This window comes from Sus scrofa, chromosome 1 (assembly GCF_000003025.6).
Source record: "Sus scrofa isolate TJ Tabasco breed Duroc chromosome 1, Sscrofa11.1, whole genome shotgun sequence".
Taxonomy (NCBI): Eukaryota; Metazoa; Chordata; class Mammalia; order Artiodactyla; family Suidae; genus Sus; species Sus scrofa.
The window spans coordinates 86127049-86143620 of NC_010443.5; the positions used below are offsets into that span (position 1 = coordinate 86127049).

At 40.4% G+C, this 16572-nt stretch overlaps 1 pseudogene; it reads right to left on the reverse strand.

The window, feature by feature from the left end:
- LOC110260711 lies at positions 955–3116 on the reverse strand (annotated as a pseudogene).

A 16572-nucleotide genomic window follows, 5' to 3' on the forward strand; every position in this document is an offset into this window, starting at 1 on the left:
TGTAAAAAACATTCATTGTTCCATTTTTAAGCCAAAAATCTTGGTGTCATTCCTGATCCCACATCTAATCCATAAACAGATTGTATCAGGTCTGACAAGGTGGTCCTGGAATCCTATCACTTTCCTCCACCTCCATTGCTCTTGCCCTAGTCTCAGGCACCTTCATCACTCATCTGGGTTATTGCCGGTAGCCTCCTGGCTGATCTCCTTGCTTCTGCCCTCAGCTCAGTTTGTTCTCCAGCACAGCAGAGTCATCGTAAATGAGATCATGTCACTTCTTTGCTCAAAACTATGCAGAGCTCAGATAAAAGTCCAAAGGCCTAGAGTTGTCTGGTGGTACAGCACATTAAGAATCTGGCAGTGTCCATTCTGTGGCTCAGGCTACTGCTGTGGTGAGGTTTGATCCCTGGCCCAGGAACTTCTGTAGCCATAAGCGCAGGCAAAAATAAAGTCCTTTCAGTGGTCTAGAAGTGCACTACTTACTATGGCAGCCATTAGCCACATAGAGCAATTAATTGAACACTTGAGATATGGCTAGTGCAACTGAGGAACTGAACTTTTTAATTAATTATCTTAACTAATTTAAATTAAAAAACATACTCAGCACAATTAGTGGAAGACTTTAAGTCTATTTGGAACAACATGAGAATGTGAATCTACTTTTCCAACTGTAAATTTTGTGACATCTAAACGCATTAACTACTTTTCCGATGAAAGTGTTTAATATGTGCTATAAGTATAAATACACATTTTGTTTTGAAGATTTAGTATGAAAATATATATATATATATATATATATATTTTTTTTTTTAGCCACGCCTGTGGCATATGTAAGTTCCTGGGCCAGAAATTGAATCCACACCACAGCAGGAACCTAAGCCACTGTGGTGACAACACCAGATCCTTAACCCATGTGCCACAAGGGAACTCCTATAAAATATATTATCAATAATTTTAAAAATACTGATTATAGTTTAAAATGATGTTTTGATAGATTGTGTTAAAATGTATTATTAAAGTTAACATCCCTAGTCACAGATCAGAGAAGACTAAGGAGACTTGACAAATAAAAGCAATGTGGTATCATGGATTGTCTCCATGGACATTAGTGGAAAAACTGATGAAATTCAGGTAATAAGTAACTTGAGGTTTGGTTAATGTAATTTGTGTGTGTGTGTGTGTGTGTGTGTGTGTGAATGTGTAAGAACAATATTTAGTATCTTTCAGTTATGCAGCGTACACTTACATTTCCATTTTTTTAAATAGGAATTCACTATTCTCTGCGGTGTCCGTATACAACTGAAGTGTTCAATCCTAAACAAATTAAATGGTACTAAGAATATTCTTAGAACTCTTTTGGGACAAGACTTACCTCCCTAATGACAAAGTTCCCAATGTCAAATTGTTTATGAACAAAGTAAAGGTTTATAAATATTCCAGCATTTTTTAACTCTTCCTAGCATAGCTTGGAGGCTGATACAAAACTCAACAGAAGTAAAGGCTCGATGGCCAGCATGAATATGCTTTATTATTTCTTCCCTGAATCCAAGAGATTTCATCAACAAAAACAATAGCATCTTCTCACCAACCAAAGCACTGCCATGTTGATTAGATCACACTGACACTCAGAAGAGACCAGAGTTAAGTGACAAGCCTGTGGGGAGGTGGCAGGGGTATAGCCAGTGGAAGAGGGTAGACATGGAAAATGTGATGGAGAGCTGGGAGCCCACATTCCTTTACTATCACAGAATTACTTAACCTTGACTTTGAAAACCAGAGCAATTTCAGAGGTAAGGAATTACCACGGCTCTTACTAGTGATGTTGAAGAAGAAAAAGATTAGCCAGGGTCTTTCACTGATAGGCAATAAGTTTTAGGAAACAACAGAGACAGAAGCCAAATCAAGTCAACATAAAGCAGTAATAAAATATAAAAATAAGACATTATTAAACTATAGTGGATGTTATCCTAGGTCTCAAAAATTTGGAAAATGTATTTTTAAATTAAAATCTTACTTCGTCCAAAAATCCAAAGGGAAAAAGTACTAATTTTAGTAAAGATAGCAACAAATATGTAGATATAGATACACATATGAATAATGCAAAATAGATTTACAAAGCTGTTTTTTTGGCACTTTTACTTGAATTTTTAAGGAAAGTAAATATAGATATCTTAGCAGACAAATTCTCATTCTGGAGAAGCAGGATGCAGAAATAAAAGGTTCAAGCATCTCCCTTCTTAAAAAGAACATTGAAACAGATGACTTTACCTGTCAAACCTTCCGGTTGGCAACTTTAATAGATCTGGCTTGATTTCTCAAATTCCACAAGTCTGACAAAGTCATTTTAGTTTCTATCAGTGATACCTGGTCATCTACTTTCAGTACCTGTGCCATTCAGCCAGAAATTCATAAATAGTAGTCCCAGGAGAGAAATCTTTAAATTTCTGAAGGGAAATACTGCTCAGTAGATAAAATCTCCTGGAATTTCTTGTAGAAAAGTTTCCTCAAATTTAAATCATTTGGAAATGGCCTTCTACTCCATTTTTCTCTTTTTCAGACTGTCTGCATTGTCCTAAAGTATATGAAAAAACTACAATTAACCCCTCTGTTACAACTGGTTTCCAGTTTCTGAGCATCTGAATTACTCTCGGGCACAGAATCGCCTTCCTGGAGGACCTGGGCTTCTTTAGATGCCCCCTTTCAGCTCGAAGGAAGCTTTCCTGAGCCCTGCTCTGTGCCAGCCAGGGGTATTTCAGACACTTTTCATCAGTGGCTCGATCCTCGGGTTTCTTAACTAAAGGTGTCTTGATGAAGTCAGTAGCTGACTCAGACACAACACACCAGATTCCTCCTCAGAATAATTTAAATTCATTCATCTGTGAGATGCTGAGGAACGTTTCTTGTTTATTATCACCTAAGAAAGGTGATATTCCTGTCAGCAGGACATATGTTAACTCTCCAATGCCTCACATATCTGTTGTCATGCTGATAGGATCATAACTAAGAATTTCTGGAGCCACATACTCAGCAGTGCTCATGATCTCCCGAGCTCTTCTGAGCTCTTAACTGTTCTTCATTATTCCTTTTTTTGGGGGGGGGGGGCGCAATATGGAAGTTCGTTCCCAGGCTAGGGATCAAATCAGAGCTCCAGCTGCCAGCCTACACCACAGCCACCACAATGCGGGATCCAAGCCTCAACTGCTACCTACACCACACCTCACAGCAATGCCAGATCCTTAACCCACTGAGAGAGGCCAGGGATCAAACCTGCATCCTCATGAATACTAGTTGGATTGTTTCCACTGCACCACAGCAGGAACTCCTGTTCTTCATTATTCTTCATAGACCAAAATCAACTAACTTGATGTCACTCAATGGAGATTCACTTGTCAGCAGAATGTTCTGACACTTCAGATCAAGATGAACTGCATCATGAGTGTGTAAAAAGCGAGCACCTTCGAAGATCTGCCTCATGAGTCTCTGAATTTCTTTTTCCTTAAAGGCTTCTCTGTCTGCAACATGCTGGTCAAAGATTTCAGCCCCAGGGGCATATTACAGAACTAAAATCATTTCTGATGGAGTTTCATAGACTTCATGCAAGTCAATGACCCAAGGATTGTCCTATGCTAGTTCAAGTACAGCAATGTTGTGAATTACTTCCATCTGACAGTCTTGGCCTTTTCTTCTTTCTCTCATGAACCTTGCCACAAATTCTTTTCCAGAGTCTTTCTTTATACATTTCCTCACCACTGCAAATTTCCCCCTGCCCATCTCCTGACCTGGACTTAAGCTGTAGCTGTCCTGGAAGGGCTTGGTGGGCACCCTGCTGCCAATCTCTGTCAGCAACCGGTGGGCTGGGGTGGTGGCCAGAGCAGCAAGCTCAGACCTTGGCTGGCCGGCTTTTCCAAAGGAATCATGGTCTGGTTAATGTAATTTTGACAAATGTACCGCAGTATATTAAGATCTTTACAATAAGGAAAATTGAGAGAGGAGTGCACATCAACACTGTACTACCTTCGCAACCCCTGTGTAACCAAAAATTACTCCAGGAGTTCCTGTTATGACTCAGTGGAAACAAATCTGACTAGTATCCATGAGGATCCAGCTTCAATCCCTGGCCTCGATCAGCGGGTTAAGAGTCTGGCATTGCTGTGAGTTGTGGTGTAGGTCGCAGACATGGCTCAGATCCCATGTTGCTGTGGCTGTGGCATAGGCCAGCGGCTATAGCTCCGATTTGACCTAGCAACCTCCATATGCTGCATGCTAAAATGACAAAAAAAGACAAAAATTACTCCAAAATTTTAAAATTTCCTAAAATATGGAATTTTCAAAGGAAGGGAAAGAGAGCTAGAGAATATATTAGAAGGAAAGATGGCCCAAAATTGTCCAAATCTGGTAAAAGCTATAAACCAACAGATTGAAGAAACTCAAGAAATCCCAAGCACAAGAAACTATAAAAATTACATGTAGGCACGTAATTGAATTGCCAGTGATAAAGTCTTAAAAAGCAACCAGAGAAAAAAGACACCTTACAAAGAAAGAGGATGCATCACAAGGCTACAGAAGACTTCTTGTCAGAAACAATGTAAGCCCAGAGATAGTGGAGTAATATCCTTAAGATAAGGCATACCTGAGAGATATTGCAGACTTGGTTCCAGACGACTGCAATGAAGCAAATATTGCAATAAAATGAGTCACGTAATTTTTTGATTTCCAGTTTATATAAAGTTTATCTATGTTTACACTAAATTATAATCTATTAAGTGTGGTGTGCAATAGCATTATGTCTAAAAAGCAATGTCTATCTCTTAAATCAGTTGACTCTTCCTTTCACAAATTATTTCTCTGTTCTCTGCATTCTCTGTCGCATTCAATGCTGTTTGATAGCATTATATGCACAGAACTTCTTTCAAAATAGAAGTCAGTCTTCTCAAGCCCTGCAGCTGCTTTATCAAATAAGTTCACAAAATATATTAAACTCTTAAACTCTTGTGGTTTCAAAAACTTCATAGCACCTTCACCAGAAGTAGAGTCCATCAAGAAACCATTTCTTTTGTTTTTTCTTCCTTTTTTTTTTTTTTTTTTTTTTGCTTTTTTTTTCGCTTTTTAGGGCTGTGCCTTTGGCATATGGAAGTTCCCTGGCCAAGGATTAAATCAGAGCTACAGCTGCCTGCCTATGCCACAGCCACAGCAACACCACATCCAAGCTGTGTCTGCAACCCACACCACAGCTTTCACCAACACTGGATCCTTAACCGGCTGAGTGGGGCCAGGGATCGAACCCGTATCCTCATGGATACTAGTCGGGTTCATTTCCGCTGAGCCACAATGGAAACTCCAAGAAACCACTTTCTTTACTCATCCCCAAAAAGCAAGTCTTCATCCATTCAAGTTTTATCATGAAATTGGACCAGTTCAGTCACATCTTCAGGCTTCATTTTGAATTCTAGTTCTCTTACTATTTCCATCACATCTGCTTCCACTTAAGTCTTGAACCACTTCCATTAGGGTTGGAATCGACTTCTTCCAAACTACTGTTAATGTTGATATTTTCACCTCTTCCAATGAATCATGAATTTTCTTCCCGCCATCTAGAACAGTGAGACTCCTTCCCAGAATGTTTTAAATTTACTTTGCCCAGATCCATCAGAGGAATCCATATTTATGGTAACTACAGCCTTACAAAATATATTTCTTGGAGTTCCCATCATGGCTCAGTGGAAACAAATCTGACTAGCATCCATGAGGATGCAGGTTCCACCCCTGGCCTCACTCAGTGGGTTAAGGATCTGGCATTGCTGTGAGCTGTGGTGTAGGCCAGTGGCTACAGCTCCGATTCAACCCCTAGCCTGGGAACTTCCATATGCTGTGGGTGTGGCCCTAAAAAGAGACTGTATATATTTTTTATAATATATGAAAGATATATTCCTTAAATAATAAGACTTAAAAGTCAAAATTACACCTTGATTCATAGGCTGCAGAATGGATGTTGGGTTAGCAGGCATGAAAACCATGAATCTTACATCTCCATCAGAGGTCTTGGGTGACCAGGTGTATTGTCAATGAGCAGTAACCTTTAAAAGGAACCTTTTTTTTTTTTCCAATAGATTACAACAGTGGGTTTAAGATATTCAATAAACTATGCTATAAACAGATGTGCTATCTTTCAGGCTTTGCTGTTCCAAATATAGAGTAGGCAGAGTCAATTTAGCATAATTCTTCTTGGTTTTTTTGGCTTTTTAGGGCTGGACCTGTGACATATGGAAGTTCCCAGGTTAGGGGTCAAATCAGAGCTACAGCTACTGGCCATAGCCACAGCAACTCAGAATCCAAGCCGCTTCTGCAACTTACAGCTCATGGCAACGCCTGATCCTTAACCCACTGAGGGATGCCAGACATTGAACCCACATCCTCATGGATGCTAGTCAGGTTCATTATCACCAAGCCACAATGGGAACTCCTTGCACTTTGATATTATGGAGACCGTTTCTTTCCTTAAACCTCATGACCCACCTTCTGCTAGCTTCAGACTTTTTTTTCCTGCAGTTTCCACACCTCTCAGCCTTGTTAGAAATGAAGAGAGGGCCTTGCTTTGGATGAGGCTTTGGTTTAAGGGCTTGTTTTATCCGGACCTCTCAGACTTTCTTCATAATAGCAATAAGGTTGTTTTGCTTTCTTACCACTGTCTTACCATTCATGCTTTCACTAGAGCAGCCCTTGTAATTTCCTTTAAGACCTCTTCATTTGCATTCAAAACTTGTCCAATTCTTTGATGCAAAAGGCCTAGATCTTGGCCTGTCTTGGCTTTTGACATGCCTTCTCCATTAAGTTTAAACATTTCTTGCTCTTGCTTAAAGTGAGAGACAAAGCAATTCTTCCTTTCACTTGAACATTTAGAGGCCATTGTAGAGTTACTAATTACACTAATTTTAATATTGTTTTTAATTTTTTATTTTAAAATGTTTTTCCATTTTATTGTTTGTTTGTTTTGGCCATGCCATGGGATGCAGAAATTCTGCCATGGGATCAAACCATCAACCCATGGTTGTGCCACAGCTGCAACCTAAGCCACAGCAGTGACAGTGCCAGAACCTTGGCCACTGCACCACCAGGGAACTCCCTAATTTCAAAATTGTTGTGCCTCAGGTAATAGGGAGGTCCAAGGAGAGAGAGAGATAAGAGAAGGGTTGGTGGAGCTGTCAGAACACACACAGTTAGCAATTAAATTTTCTATCTTATATGTGTGCAGTGCATGGTGCCCCAAAACTATTAGAATAATGTCAAAGATCACATATCACATAATATATGGAAAAAAGTCATGTATATATATATATATGACTGGGTCACTTTTCTGTACAGCAGAAATTGGCACAACATTGTAAATCAACTATACTTTAATAAAAAATAAATTAAAAAAAGATCTCTGGTCACAGATTGCCATAACAAATAATAGTGAAAAAGTTTGAAATATCGTGAGAATTACCAAAATGTGACACAGGTGAACTGAGCAATTTCCTTTGGAAAAATAGTGTCAACGGACTTTATTAATGCAGGTTGGCCACATATCTTCAACTTGTAAAAAACACAATGTCTATAATATCTACAAAGTGCAATAAAATGAGGTATGCCTGTACTGAAGAGAAAAACAATGATCAACCTACAGTTTTATATGCTGTGAATATATTTTTCACTATGAAGGAAAAATAAAGATGTTTTTAGATACCCAAAAGTTGGAAGAATTAATCACCAGTAGATTTATTTCTACTTCAAGAAATACTAAAGGAAGTCCTTTAAGCTGAAAATATTCTGAATCTACCTTAAAAGAAAATGGTTAATCTGAGTACATATACAAGACATTTTTCATAGTTTAAAAATCTCTTTACAATGTAACAAAACAAAAAATAATAACAGTAATAACAATTTATTGTTAAGTTTATAACATACAAAAGTAAAGCATATGATACTAACAGCATTAAGGCCAAGAGGAGAGAAATGCAAGTTTAAGGTTTTTCTACTTTATGTAAAGTGGCATAATATGACTTGTGATAAGTTAAAGATGCATTCTATAAAACTCCACTGTCTGCTGTTGTAGCTCCTAGCCACAAGTAGCTCTCAAGCACTTGAAATGTGACTAATTTGAAAGGAAATAGCCTACAAGTGTAAAACGCACATCAGATTTCAAAGACATAATGGAAAAAATAATATAAAATTTCTCATTAAGATTTTAATACTGTTATAGGTTAAAATGATAATTTGGGTATATTGCATTAAATTTTTAAAAATTAAAATTAATTTTGCCTGCTTCTTTTAACTTTATTTTTTTATTTAAATGGCTGTTAGAAAAAGTATAAATTATATATGTAGCTGACATTTTATATCTATCAGAGTGTTTCTCGAAACTTTAAAGCAGTAAAAAATTCTAAAATCAGTAAAAAGCTAAACATCAAACAAAACTAAAGAAGCAAATAAATAAAAACAAAATTTATGGCTAATCAGTGAACAAAAGAAGAAAAATGAAGATATTCAATTAACCCAAAGGGAAGCAGAAAATCAGGAACGAAAGAAAAAAACAGATGAAGAAATAGGAAAAAAAGAAAAAAATAGTAGAATTAAATCCACTATGTCAATATACAATTAAGAGTACATAATCAAAACAGCCCCTGAAAAAGGTAGAGATTTTCATATTGAACAAAGAAGCATATCACAATTATCTGCTGCCTATGATAAACCCACTTTAACTACGAAGGATAAAAGTAAAAAAAAAAGGTATAAAAGTTAAAAATATATACCTATATAGGTATATATATATATACCTATATAGTATATATATATATATATATATATATATATATATATATATACCATGCCAACACTGCTAAATACAGAACCAGAAAGATCTAATGTGATAGAGGTCTGTTAAAACAGACCTAAGAGTTTTTGATCATCTAGGTAAATGGTCTTTGATCTCTGATCTAAGATATGTTTTGTTTTGTTTTCTTTTAAATTTAATTTTATGGGAGTATAAAATTGTATACTCCCATAAAATTGTATTAGTTGTATTAGTTTCAGGTGTACAGCAAAGGGAACCAGTCATACATATAAATATCTCCATTCTTTTTTCCCATATAGGTTATTACAAACTACTGAGTAAATTTTTCTGTTATACAGTAGGTTCTCCTTAATCATCTACTTTATACAGTAGTATGTATATATTATTCCAACCCTCCCCACAGTTTCACCTATGATAACCACCAGATTGGTTCTGAAATCTTTTGAGTTTGTTTCTGTTTTAAAAATAAGTTCTTTTGCATCATTTTATTAGATTCCACATATAGTTGATATAATTTGGTGTTTGTCTTTCTCTGTCTGCTCAACATCACTAATTATTAGAGAAACGCAAGTCAAAACTACTTGAGGTCTCACCTCACACCAGTCAGAATGGCCATCATCAAAAACTCTACAAACAAGAAATGCTGAAGAGGGTGTAGAGAAAAGGGAACACTCCTACGCAGTTGGTGGGAGTGTAAATTGGTGCAGCCACTACGGAGAACAGGATGGAGGGTCCGTAAGATCTGTTTTGAAAGTGTCCTCAGACATGAATCCAGAAAGGAGACTTGTTAGAAGTAAGAGTGTCCACTGGAAGTCTAGATCATATGCTTTAAAGTCCAGTTCCAGGTTCTACATCCCAAGTATTTGGACAGCTGTGAAAGCAGGCACTGTTCCTCTCTGATGGTTGAGTCATAGCTGCCAGCCTACACCATAGCCACAGCCACATAGGATCCAAGCCGTGTCTGCGACCTACACCACAGCTCATTTTTGACACACATCATAGCAAGACACTGAACACAAAATTTATTAAAACAGTTCAGAGTCACTAGCAACTAAAATTTATTAAAACAGTTCAGAGTCACTAGCAACTAAAATGTCTCTGCCAAAACTTCCGGATGAGAAATGGGATTTCATTGGAATAATTTGCTTTACCATTGGAATCATTTAACTACCCAGCCCCACTACCATTCACTACGAACTCAGGTCACTGATCCAGAGAGGAGAAGAGGAGGTAAATCAAAAGAGAAAGGAAAATCAACATGTATAACACTCTCCTGTGAAGTACTCTGTTAAGAACTAAGATGACAGCTCTCTGGGTTGACCTAAAGTGATCCAAACTTCAGAGGAACCAAATGAATATGAAGAAGTGTCTTCAGGGTAGAAATGTGTATTATTCAGGAGTTCCGCTGTGGCACAACAGGACTGGTGGCCTCTCGGGAGGACTGGGACGCAGGTTCAATCCCTAGCCCAGTGGGTTAAGGATCTGGTATTGCTTCAGCTGCCACTAAGTCTCAACTGCAGCTTGGATCTGATCCCTGGCTGCCCTGAGGCCAGGGGCAGCAGCCCCCCCAAAAAAACAAACAAACAAACAAACAAACAAACAAAAATGTGTATTAGTCAGCTTGGGCTGCTATAGCAAGATGCTGAGTGGCTTAAACAACAGAAGTTTATTTTCTCATAGCGCTGGAGGCTGGACGTACCACATGAAGATGCCAGCAGAGTTGGTAACTGCTGAAGGGGGATAAAGCTTTGCCTAGGCCTGTGGTGGGAGTGGCAGACTGGTGATCTCTGAATGGGTCTTTCTTTCCTTTTCTTGAAGCATAGTACGTGTGCACAGCTGAATAGCTCTAGTTTTTGTTCTGTAGAATCCTGGAAGCCTAACAGCCTTTCTTCATTTTATCCCATCTTCCCTGTCTCTGCTTCAGCTGACGGTGTTTCTGCTGGTAGAATCTCATCCTTCTTTGACAGAGATGGCTAATTAAAGCTGTGAGTAAGCTCTGTCTGGAATGATTGTCCTGCTACATGCATGGTGTTCTTTTCCAAACATGCTTTCTCATTTTTTGCAGTATGGATGGGCAAGAATTTCCCAAATCTTCAAGTTCTGATTCCTTTTGGCTTACTAATTCCCTCAATTTATTTCTCTCCTCTTGCGTGTTGCTATAAGCAAGAAGAAGGAACCAGGCTTCACCTTCAAAATTTGCTTAGAAATCTCCTCTGCTCAAGGTCATCCCTAGCAAGTTCAGCCTTGCACAAGACACGTTTCAATGTGTTGTCATTTTGTAACAAGGATTGTCTTTCCTGCAGTTTCCAGTAAAATGTTCCTTGTTTCTGTCTGAAATCTCACCAGAAGCACCCCAATGTTCTTTTTTCTACCAACATCTTTTTCCTGTGATGTACGTATTCTTTTTTTAATTTATTTTTTATTTTTTTGTCTTTTTGCCTTTTCTAAGGCCGCCTCCCGCAGCATATGGAGGTTCCCAGGGTAGGGGTCTAATTGCAGCTGTAGCCACCGGCCTACACCACAGCCACAGCAACGCAGGATCCTTAAACCACTGAGCAAAGCCAGGGATCAAACCTGCAACCTCATGGTTCCTAGTGGGATTCGTTAACCACTGCGCCATGACAGGAACTCTGTTCTTCTTTTTTTAAAATGGCGGCACCTGTGGCATATGGAAGTTCCCAGGCCAGAGACTGAATCTAAGCAATAGCTGCAACCTACACCACACTGTGGCAACACTAGATCCCTTACCTACAGCATCAGGCTGGGGATCGAACCCGGGCCGCCACAGAGACAATGCCAGATCCTTAACCTACTGTGCCACAGCAGGAACTCCAGCCTTGCATTTAACTATTAGCAATAAAGAGAAACCAGGCTGCACCTTCACCTCCTCCAAGTTCTGAATTTTTCTTCTTTTCTTTCTCAGTTCTCTTCACAATCATTCTTTAACATCCATGTTTCTACCAACATCCCCTTCAAAGTAATTTAGGATTTTTCTTGTGTGCATCTCAAAACTCGTCTAGCCTTATCCATCAAAGCCATTTCCACATTTAAAAAATATTTATTTAGGGAGCTCCCATTGTGGCACAGTGGAAATGAACCCAACTAGTAACTGTGAGGTTGTGGGTCCGATCCTTATCCTCACTCAGTGGGTTAAGGATCCAGCGTTGCCGTGAGCTGTGGTGTAGGTCGCAGACACAGCTCAGATCCTGCATTGCTGTGGCTGTGGCGCAGGCTGGCAACTGTAGCTCTAATTCAACCCCTAGCCTGGGAACCTCCATATGCCGTGAGTGTGGCCCTTAAAAAAAAAGGCCAAAAAAACCCACCTTACTTATTTATTGGCTATGCCCATGGCACGCAGAAGTTCTCAGCCCAGGGACCAAACATGCACTACAGCAGTGATGTAAGCCATGTCAGTGACATCTATGGATCCTTTAGCCACAAGGCTACAAGGGAACTCCCATTTCCACATTTTAAGATATATGTTATGTCAGCATTCTACTTCATGGTGCTAAAATCTGCATTAATCTGCTTGGACTTCATAACAAAATACCATTGACTGGTTTAAATAACAGAAATTTATTTTCCATGGTTCTGGAGGCTGGAAGTCAGAGATCAAGGTGCCAGCAGGGTTGGTTTTGGGTGCACCCTCTCTGCTTAGCTAGCAGATGCCACCTTTTCAGTGTCTGCACGTGGCCTTTCCTCTGTGCGCAGGCGAGGAAAAACCTCTGGATGCCTCTTCTCTGCTTATAAGGACAAATCACACTGGTGGTTAGGATTTCAACATATGAATCTAGTGGAGTTCCCAACGTGGCTTAGTGGAAACAAATCTGACTAGTACCCCATGAGGACACAGGTTTGATCCCTGGCCTCGCTCAGTGGCTTAAGGATCCAGTGTTGCCATGAGCTGTGGTGTAGGTTGCTGACGCAGTTCAGATCCTGTGTGGCTGTGGCTGTGGTGTAGGCTGACAGCTGTAGCTTCAATTCAACCCCTAGCCTGGGAACCTCCATATGCTAAAAAGACAAAAAAAAAAAAAAAAGAATGTGGGGGTACACAAACATTCAGCGTGTAATCATTGTAATATATATAGATATACATGTGAGTATATATAGTGACTCATATGAGTGAATAAAAACAATGGAAGCATATACATTTTTTTAAATGGTGGGTAAATAGATAAAAGACAAATAAACACAAATGATTAATCTCATCCAAAAGCCCCAAACATTGTTGAAAATGTTGAGAGGATATTTTGAAAATGGAATGCTGTTCTGTATTTTAGCCTATTTGTGACACACTCTTCCCAAACTGCTAGTGCAATTTTCTGTTTCTTTGAAAAGTGTACATTCCTCCAATATTTCAGAAACTCTCTTGAATTTTCTTATTTCTTTCTCACACTCTCTCTCTCTCTCTCTTTTTTTTTTTTTTTTTTTTTTTTTTGGTCACACCCATGGCATGCGGAATTTTCCAGGGCAGGGACCAAACCTGTGCCACAGCAGCCAGCAAAGCTGCTGCAATGACAACACTGGATTCTCAACCCACTGCACCGCAGGAGAACTCCAAGTCCCTTGAGTTTTCATGGACAAGAACATGCAGCAACTACAGAGGATTGTAACTGTCTTCCTTTATCTACTAAAACCAGCCTTCCCAGGTCCTATTTGGGTTGCAGGACACCTCTGCCATTTCCCCTGCTGCATCTCTATTCCTGAGACTATTAAATCAGGGATCGGCTTTATATGTGTGCCAAATCCCTCGACATAGGGCTATTCTAATGTGAAAAGTAGGCCAGTAGAAGTTTGGCCTCCAGGAACCTCCTGGAAGAGGTAGTTGCTAGATAGCTCATCTTGGTATGGAAATTCTTCAGCAGAGAGGAGGAAACCAAACCAACCGAGGTGTCTCAGGGAGGGTCCCATTTACGGCCCCTGGGATAGGCAGGAACTAAGCTATTTGAGTCAATGCAGAGGTATCACATATTAATGTCAAGCATGAGTTTTGTGGCAAATCAAGATCTGTGCCACTTGACATTTTCTCAGAACCAACTCTAAGGAAATATAAGCTCTTGGGAACTAGGGAGAGTGCTGTTAGAAATTAGGAGTTCCCACTGTAGTGCAGTGGGTTTAGGATCTGGTATTTTCTGTGCAATGACTTAGGTCATTGCAGAGGTTGGGTCTGATTCCCCAGCCCAGCACTGTGGGTTAAGGATCTGGTGTTGCTGTGAGCTGTGGTGCAGGTCTGCAGCTGCAGCTCTGGTTTGACTCCTAGCCTGGGAACTTCCATATGCCGCAGATGTGACCCTAAAAAGCAGAAAAGGGGGGGGGCTTGCTTACTATTTACTATATCTCCACAGGTAGAGGATGTGCTTAATGAAAGTGTGCTGAGTAAAAATGAAAGAAAAATAATAAGTCCATTAAAAACCTAAGAGGCTAGGAATTCCCTGGTGGCTCAGTGGGTTAAGGCTCTGGCATTGTCACTGCTGTGGCTTGGGTTGCTGCTGTGGCACGGGTTTGATCTCTGGCCCAGGAGCTTCCACATGCTACAGGTGCAGCAAAAAAACAAAACAAAAACAAAAAACAACAACAACAAAAAAACAAACTTATGAGGCTAGGTCTCTTTCTTGACCAGAGAGTAGTATCTAAAGCAGCATCTTCCATCTGTGAGTATGTGACCAGCACCTAGATCTGAAGGAAACCCATCAGCTGGCAGGTGCATTCAAGGTCACCTGAAGACCACTCATATCTAGGACTCATCACCCCTAGCTGCCTAATGCTGTCCTCATCCCCTGAGATGTTCCCTTTGTTATTTCTGAAAGTCACATGGGTTGTCTTAGTGTCATCGGAAACACATCTAGCCTTACTGAGGACCATATTTCTCCTTCAAGGGTCACCACTGCTCTCCAAGATCCTGCTGCTCCAAGCATCTCATTCTTGAGCAGCCCAGTGGCTACTCCACTGGGCACAAAGGACTTTACCACATGCTCTGAGGTTCTTAAATTTTGCAGCACCAAAACTTGGTGATCTCTGGCAAATTGGGGTTACCTGTTTCCCCTTTGTAACTTTTTGGGGGAGGGGGCCACACCCATGGCATATGGAAATTTCCAGGCCAGGGACTGAATCCAAGCACAGTTGCAACCTACACCACAGCTGCAGCAATGCCAGATCCTTAACCCACTGTGCCACTGTGGGAACCCATCCCCTTTGTAACTTTCAGAAACAATGCAGTAGGTGTGTGTGCCTCAGTGTTTTATGGAATGTTCAGTGTGCTCTTTAAGTTTTTACTGAGAACTCTCACTTGGTCCAGGCCCCAGATGTGACTGTATGGGACTGGGCTGGGAAGAGATGTGACAGTCACAAAGCTGTACATACACAGACTCTCTTTCCTCTGATGACTCAGTTCCTTGTGCCTCCCTCCTCCTGCCCTTTGATAAGTTCTCTCCAAGAAGATTCTACAGCCTGCCTTCAATCTAACTTCTCTCAGAGCATTTCCCAGTTTTCCCCAAATGCCTACACCCAAGCAGGAAAGGGTGCTCACGCTCTTTCCCATAGGCTTGTCAGGCCCCAGGAAAATAGGCCTGAAGTTCCTAGATGTGCTCGGACAGGCCTGAACCTGCATTAGCTGCAGCCCAGGTTTGCTATCCTGATGCACAAGAAAATCTTCATCAACTCAGCTGTGACAAACCTTCAAATCACATCAAGCCACCCCACACCCTTGGCAATAAAGTCAGCCCGCAGCAGCAGAGGCCGTGATGTGTCAGCAAGTGCAATTTAATAATTTTTTTTTCTCTTTATAGCCGCACCTGCGCATATGGAATTTCCCAGGGTAGGGGTTGAATTGGAACTGCGCTGCCAGCTACACCACAACCACAGCAACATGGGATCCGAGCCATGTCTGTGATCTACACTGCAGCTTGTGGCAATGCTGGATCCTTAGGCCACTAAGTGAGACCAGGTATCAAACCCACATCTCACAGACACTATGTCAGGTTCTTAAGCCATAGAGCCACAGCAGGAACACCATGCAAGAACAATTAAAGGCCACCAAAGGGAACAAGGAGCCAAACATGACACACAATATTCCACCAAGAGCAGGAAGGAATTTGAGCTTTGAACAACTGTGGAAATTCTTCCATGTCACTCCTCACACTGGGGACCGCCAGTTCCTTGTTAATATATAAATACATTGACTGGGAGACTATATACACAGCATTAAAATGGTTGTTCTCTGGATGGAATCATGCTGCTTTTTCTGAATAATGCGTAGTTTTTGTTTTCATGATGAAAGGACAGGAAATCAAACTGAAGGTTGCTCTCCTTATATATCTGTGAGCCTAACTAAGATCATCAGCACAATAACCTTTTGTTCAAACAAAGAATTCACATTTAAGTCTCTCTAATCCCTTGTTCAGTTTGTGAACGTGTATGTTAAAAGCCATGACAAAGAACAGCAGGAGCTCAGGTCACAAACTCAAAAGTCAAGAATCTCTAAGTCACCTGAAATCCAACAGCACAACCCTTTCTTACATGCTGGGAAGACATTCCTTAATAGCGGAGGCTCCGCCCACTCAAGGCTGTACCTTGTGTCCTGAGTACCTTTGAGGCTCTGGAGATGCCCACTTACAGATCATTTGTTCACAGTGGTTCCTGTTGAAGTGTAAAGTCATTTTCAGAGGCTCTGCTGCTTTGGTCCCTATTTGAGGTCCTGGAATCATCAGCTGGGCTGAGAGTGTGGAAGGGCCAGGCTTCTAACC